Source organism: Podarcis vaucheri (assembly GCF_965113315.1).
Source record: "Podarcis vaucheri genome assembly, chromosome: 8".
Lineage (NCBI taxonomy): Eukaryota > Metazoa > Chordata > Lepidosauria > Squamata > Lacertidae > Podarcis > Podarcis vaucheri.
In genome coordinates, this window is record NC_138766.1 from 47,006,986 (window position 1) to 47,014,297 (window position 7,312).

Genomic DNA, 7,312 nt, shown 5'->3' on the forward strand with positions numbered 1-7,312 from the left:
CGGTACACACACACATATCAGTTAGCAGTATGATATGGGTTATGTCACCCCTTCTTTTTGTCTTAGGGCAAATAAGGTTGTGCAGCGTGCAACATTATAGGGTGTTGAGAAAGTGGAAGTGGATAGAGAGAATCTTTTCTCGCTCTCCCATAATGTTAGAAACTTATTCAAGGAAACTAAAGGGTAGGAGATTACAAACAGGGCAAATAAAGTACTTCATCCCAAATGGCATAGCCAAGCTGTAGAATTTGCTGCTACAAGATGTGGAGATAACTACTACCTGTTAGAAGAGCTGCTGACACTTGGGTGGCTTTAATGGGGATTAGATATATTCTTGTATGAAAATGCTATCAGTGGACACTAGTCATGGTATCTGTATGTTTCCTCTAGGATCAGAGGCAAGTATGCCTTGGAAACTAGTGTCTGTGGGGCATGACAGCAGGAAAGAGCTCATGTACTCATGCCTTGCTTGTGGGCTTCCCATAGGCATTTGGTTCTCCGCTGTGGGAAGCAGGAAGCAGGACTAGACAGGCCTTTGCTCTGACCCAGCAGGCCTGTTCTTGTGTTCTTTGTATTGCTATTTATAACATTTTAAGTAAGGAATTCAAGAAGCGAGAGTTGCCTTTTGGGCCCTTTAAAATGATTTGTTTTTGTACAGTCTCTTTAAAGAGTTGTGATTTTAGATAGTGGTGATAAACGGGGGATTTAGTGCTATAATTAAGCACAGAGACAAATTGTAACCAGCCATGTACTTCCATAAGGGAACTACTGATTGATGAGAGACTGAAGCTGGCTTGTCAGAAGATGAGCTCCTCTAGTACACAGAGAGCTTATCATTGCCACTTAGGTGTCTCATGCATTTTGTTAGCACAGCAGAATGAATTTAAATCACTGTCGCTTAAGATAATAGACTTGTAAATGGAATGTATTTTCCTTGCTTCAAATCTAACATGTGCAGGCAGACACAGTGCAAGGCCACTTTGGGTGCATATTTAATAAAGGAAATATGTTAGAAACCCTCGCTGTTTCAATCCAGTCATATATTGATCAGGTAGCTTGTCATTATGCACAAAGTTGCCAACAGGGACTTGTTTTGAGCCAGCATTTAGCTCCAGAATTTGCTTTAAGTGCTGGGCATGTGCAGAATTCATGTGCACCTCCTGCCCCAGTAATGACAACCAGACTCCATCAATATGGGTCCATAGAGAATGGCTTTCAGGTTGCCTTTGGTTCAAACACAACCGTGTTTAGAAAATCACTATGTAAATCACCAAACAGAAGCAAGGGAGGAAACAGGTTACTATAACCAAGGCATTTGCAGTCTAACTTTAGGGTTCAGGTAGGTAGCCGTGTTGGTCTTATTTTAACTTCAGGGTAACAATGTTTGAAAATGAACAAATGCAATAATTTCACAGGCTTTGCCATTTTTAGCTTTCTACTTGGTCCTCCCCTACGGGCTGTCTTTTCACATCTTCTTCTTAGCCTCTGTTCTTCTTTTGAGTAATTTCAGCAACATGATGTATGTTCGTTCTGTGGTTTGTACATTTCCCCTTTCGCCTTTAAGGTACTTTAAGTGTAAGTGTAATGCCCATGCAGTGGAACACTGCGTCAACCCACATGCACCATCACACCTACCTTGTGTATGACAGGATACTGTTTACTGTAGATACGACTGAGCACTGAAGTGCTTAAATAGAAATGTGGGAGGTTCCCAGTGCCAGTCCAATATATTTTGGCACCTGAGATGGACTCCAAAATTGCATCCTCCTTCCTGCCAGGGAAGAAGAGTTGAGGGAAGATTTACATTGGGGAAAGAAAGATAAACATCAGGATCTGCTGCCCTGGTGGACCCTGATGCCTGAGGCAGTCTCTTCCGCTTGCCTCATGGGTGGGCCAGGCCTGGAGGTTCCTGTGTTACCAATCTTCAGCCTGGAAATGAAAGTATTTTAGATGCTACAGGCTAGCCTACACCTGGCTGCCTAAAAACTGATTCCTTAGTCTATATTTTGAAGATGGTGTGGAGGTGATATCATCATGAGTTGATTCCACCCTTCCACCTTTTCATATATTACAGATGAAAAACAAGTTTTTCTTAGTTCATGTTGACTTTCCCTCCCCCAAAGTAGTACATAAGAACATAGGAAGAGCCTGCTGGATCACGGCAATGACCAGCATCCTGTTCTCACAGTGGCCCACTGGAGGCCGGTGAGAAGACTGTAAGTAGGACATGAGAGCAACAGCACTCTGTCTGCCTGGGATTCCCAGCAACTAGTATTCAGAGACATAGTAATAGAACAGTCGTGAGTTTGCTCTAGACTTCCTTTGCCACGATACGCAGCCTTTTGCTGAAGGCAAGAAGAAGAAAAGTAAGCCTTAAGAAGAATTGGTTAAGATGAGTATGGCAAGCTATATTGATGGTTTAAAAAAAGAAAGAAAGAATGGATTTCATTTATATTCTCCCATGCCTCCAGGGCTGGAGGTGTACATAGTTTTCTCCCTCACCATAATCCTGTGAGGTAGATTAAGCTGAGAGATAATGGGTGACTCATGGTCATCCAGTTACCTTCATAGCTGAGTGGAGATTTGAACTGTGGAGGGGATTTCCAGATGATCTGTTTATTGAGCATTCATTCTGTTTCATTTGTGTGTAGAGGTTAGAGGGCATTTCACCAGATTTCCAGTGCATGATCCCATCATTTTCCTTCTCACAAAAGCATCTGATCTTTTGAGGAAGCAGGTTGGTCACACAAGACCATCCAATAAATTATAATGGTGACATCTCAATAAATTTTAACTGTGCCCCCTGAATGTGATTGGAACCCACCTTAAAATAGCAACTGTCTGGAAGTTCCCCGAGTCTAACACTATATAATCACTAGATCACAGTTTTCATTTAGTTTTCTTGCTGACTCCTTGTTATGTTTTAATATTTTTTTTATTTAAAAATTAGATGGTTTGTTTGTTTGTTTGTTTGTTTGTTTGTTTGTTTAAAAAAACACCTTGTTTGGGACAAAAGAATATCTCTGATGAAAAATGTTGGTAGTCTTCCACTGAACAACACTTACATGATTTCCTGCATATACTGATTCAATCATAAGAGTAAATCTGTCAAAATGTGACCTGTTACCTTCTTGCATATCACCTCTTTGTTGAAACTTGTATGTCTGCAGTCTGAGTTCGTTAGATGATAAATTATTTCTACCAGCTACAAGTTATCTGGATATAAATACCTTCTATCAAGTTGCAGTCTTTTTCCACTGCCATGTATTTCAGGGAAATAAGAGCTATCTCGACACTTGAAAGTGTAAACAATTTAACAGTGTTTTACCAGATAAATACTTTTTTAAAAAAAGTCTGTGAAAGTCTAGCTGGTACCATATTTTGAAAGGAGTTATTTACAGGATACCCTGTATGTACTTTTGCACTGACAAATTTATCTATTTATTCCATTCATATCCTGCTTTCAGCTCTCCTGGGCATTCAAGACAGCTTGAGTTCCCAGTGACCCTCAGTGCTTCCATTTCAGTGGCACATACTTCTAACTGACTGTGCTTAGAATCACAGCATGGCACCCTGAACCAACTGAACTATCTAGGCTGAACCCTAAACACAGTCCCAAAGGTTTCTAAGGTGCTTATGTGTGCTTAGCAGTCCAATCTTACAGTCTAGTCCTCAAAAGTAAGACTCAGTGATTTGGTGGACGTACTAGTAGGTATGTTTATAGTATATTATTCCCTGTTTGTTAATAAACTGGGTCACAAAGCTGAGGATAGAAGAGGTAAACCTCCCCTCCTTGCATGCTCTGATCCGGAAAAAAAATCACATATACACATATCACATGAGCCCTTTATTTTTATTTTTAAAACACACACACCTGCTGGTGTTTTTAATTCTGCATTTAGCATCGCATCTAGTTTGGCCCTCAACTACATCAAATGAAAGAACTGTAGACATCTCAGCAGCTTGCAAATCTTTCACCAACTGAAATTTCTCCAATAAAAAGTTTTGCATTACCTGTTTTGTTTCTCTCATTATCTGGTATCAATCCAGCAACAACCGTCTGTTCTAAGTAGTAATGAAGCAGGCTGATCCTACCCTCCAGTACAATTCCTACTTGCCATCTGTAAGATCAGTTCAGTTCAAATGTATTTGTTTCAGCTATAAGCCATAGCCAGTTTACATAAATTTGTACATAATTAAAATTTCAAGGTAACAAGATAAACAGTGTATAATTAATACAATCAAAACCATCTGCAAGTTGTTCAGCACCTGTTGTGCAAAGGAAAATCTCCTTTGACTAAAAATGTAAACAAGGTTCTCAAAAGGGATACAAAAGGAGAGGCAGAGAACTGAATACATGCAAATAAACCAGCGGCTGCTGTTCAGAACAGACGCTGTATTGTGTTGTGTACTGGTTCAGCCAGTCTACGGTTTCATGGTTTTGTGCACCTTAGGCCAGGTAACTGTCATAGTTCTCTGAGGGTGTAATTATTACACCTTGTGCCTGCAGGGCACAAATGAGCACAAAGCGACTGAGGTTTAACGCACGTAAGCAAGGAAACTGAGGGACCTTGCCCTAAGAACTATTTATGTGCTGCTTATGCCATGGCTAGCTCAAGCTTTCAGGGGGATCTGGCTGACCCCCCTCTACTCCCCATCCCTGCTGCTGGGTGCATACCCCCTCTCCTCTCCCCTTCCCCTCCTCCTTGCTGAGCACCTGACCTTTCCCCCTTCCTCTTAAAGATATTGGAAGGCTGGACTGTGATAGGCTTATTGGGCAGCCCAGCAGTGGGGTGGGATGCGATGGGGAACGTGGCAGCAACAAATCCCAGAAAAGCCAAGTGCTGGGCTGCTGTTGCTTTCTACATTAAGCAGCCACTTGAATTCCCTCACCATTGGCCTCAGCATAGGATTGCTCAGGAACAATTCTAGATCAGGGAGCAAGTCATTGTGGAGCAATTCAAATAGCAGCTTCTTGTAAGTAACAGCAGCTGTCTGATTCTTATTCAGCCGCTCAACTGTCTTATTCTTTAGCCATAAAATGGCAATAACAGTGTAGGATGGCCATCTTAGAAGTGGCTGGAGGACTGCTGCTTTCTTGGAGTATAAATTAACGAGCAAAGGAACTCTGAACGTTGTGGTTGCCAAGGCAGTGCATCTGAAGACATTGTCATTGAACTCCCATTCCTTTGAACTATTTAGCTGTAATGATGTTTCATTAATCTCCACTGTGGATCCCTGCTTCTTTTGAAGGCATATATGTTTACACAGGCCAGTGCCAAGAGTAGTCCACCCAGCAAGGTTGCACCACAGAGCTGTCTAAATAAACATAAAGGAACAAAAAAAACTAGGTCACTCATTATTATGTGCTGAACAGAAACTTCTTTGATAATACTAATTTAGCCTTAGAACAGAGTGAGAGGGTGTATCCCTAAACTTTAAAATGCAGTGCCTTTGGCCCTGTATCATCCCCTCCTTAAAGCAGAGCTTTAGAGTTTCACAACTGAGTTGTTGTGTTTGGTGAAAAATCAGAATGCCCAGTTCTGCAATGTACATGCATGTATGCCAAGAAAGCAGCCCCCAAGACCTCGTTCCTATGTTGTTTTTCAAACACAATTATTAACCCCTGTAAGAATAGGTGCTGTGAGAAAGAACCCCTGAGTGGCTTACTCAGAAACTATGTGTTTGAACTTGTCAAACAGAAAGAGACTGTGAGATATACAACCAGGGGGAGGGGGCACAAAGAGAGTTCATTTTACGTGAGAGGCATTGCATGCACACCAATTCTTTTAAGACTGCTGTTATTAAAGAAACATAATTGTTCACTGAGTTTTCATGCCACCTATGGATCTGGGGAGGAGGAAGGAGTGCAGTGTTAGCAGCACACCACAAATACAAGCTGCACGAAACAAAGAGAAGGCATCCTACGCCAAACCTGCAGCATGTCTGTGCAAATGGAAGTTACATAATCTATTTTTGCACTACTTGACACTGTGCTTCAAAGCATGCAGCAGCATGATAAAGGCTTCAGTCTATGCTATTGAGCAAGGGGGCGCTGAGTTTGTGTATGTCAGATACATTTATTCTGCTGAAAACAGCTTTGCTGCCAGAGATTTCCCTTGCCTTGTACAATACTGATCAGTAACTCCTTCCTTCCTACCACCATGGCTCATTGCTCCATGTTTACAACAGCTCTAAAGATCCACATTCCTGGCCCCTGCTCTTTTGCCCTGTGAGATTAGCGTTTGAAGTCTGCCAATACTGCTTTTCATCAGCAGGATGAGTCATGCCTCAAAGGAGGCAAGGCTTTCTTTTGGGCCTGCTGCCACTTATCATTGTACTGTTTCTCTAGAACTAAACAGGCAGGTTATCTATACCTTATCAGCACTGCCTCTTTGTCCCACCTAGGCCAGCCTGGAATTTCTCCATAGAGCTAAAACAAGTTGAGAAGGAAGGAGCATTCTGTACTTCCATGTCACACTTCTCCTGTTCCAGGTGAAAATGGCCTGTTCCAGGAAAACTTACCCTTGTTTTACACTGCAACTTTCTTCCCCTTTTGAATATGTGATTTAAATAAGGGCAAAGGGATGAAAACATTCTATCTACTATTGCACTTCACTGAAATAAGAGCTATTTTGGCCTTTGGTTAACTTCAGTATTCAAATGAAAAATGAAAATGAGCAGAGGTGCTAGTGTTTCTTCTGTGCCCAGAACCAAACAAATCACAGCAAACAGAGAATGTTCTGTGTAAGATGCCACACACACAAATCTAACACTCGGGCTGTCAGTAAAGTCAGAATACTTTATTTATTTTTTAGAACTTATACCCTGCCCTTCATCCTAGGACCTCAGGGTAGGTTACAACAATAAATATATAAAAACCATAGACAGTAAAGCAATAAAAACTATCAATGGTAATAAAATGAAAGCAATTTGTCAACACCTGGGATTTAGGCAGCCCCCCCCCCAGCATCAAAATGCCTGTTGGAAAAGGTGGGGCTTCAGCTGGCACCTATAGCGGAACAGTGTTGGAGCCATGGGAAGCCTTCAGCGACCTGATGCCCGCCAGCTAGGGCTGATGGGAGTTGGTGGTCTCAAGAGATATGGAAGGTACCAGGCTGGAGAAGACTACTCTGGGGGGAAGTGTATCCATAGACAGGGAGCTATTGACTGAGGAGGCCTTCTGCACAGTGGGGTGGGGTGTGTAATCTTCACAGCTGTCAAGTTGCACTAACAATGGCAGAGCATTCATGTGGGGAAGCAGGTCAGTACTCCAATTCTTGGCCGACTTCAGGAGAAACCAAACAGAGAG

At 42.0% G+C, this 7,312-nt stretch overlaps 1 protein-coding gene and 1 long non-coding RNA gene across 15 annotated transcripts in view; both read left to right on the forward strand.

The window, feature by feature from the left end:
* Positions 1-7,312, forward strand: part of LOC309539219 — a 342,474-nt gene that overhangs the window by 278,741 nt on the left and 56,421 nt on the right. The window lies entirely within an intron of this gene.
* Positions 1-7,312, forward strand: part of DLGAP1 (DLG associated protein 1) — a 294,134-nt gene that overhangs the window by 270,108 nt on the left and 16,714 nt on the right. The gene's annotated exons all lie outside the window — the stretch shown is intronic.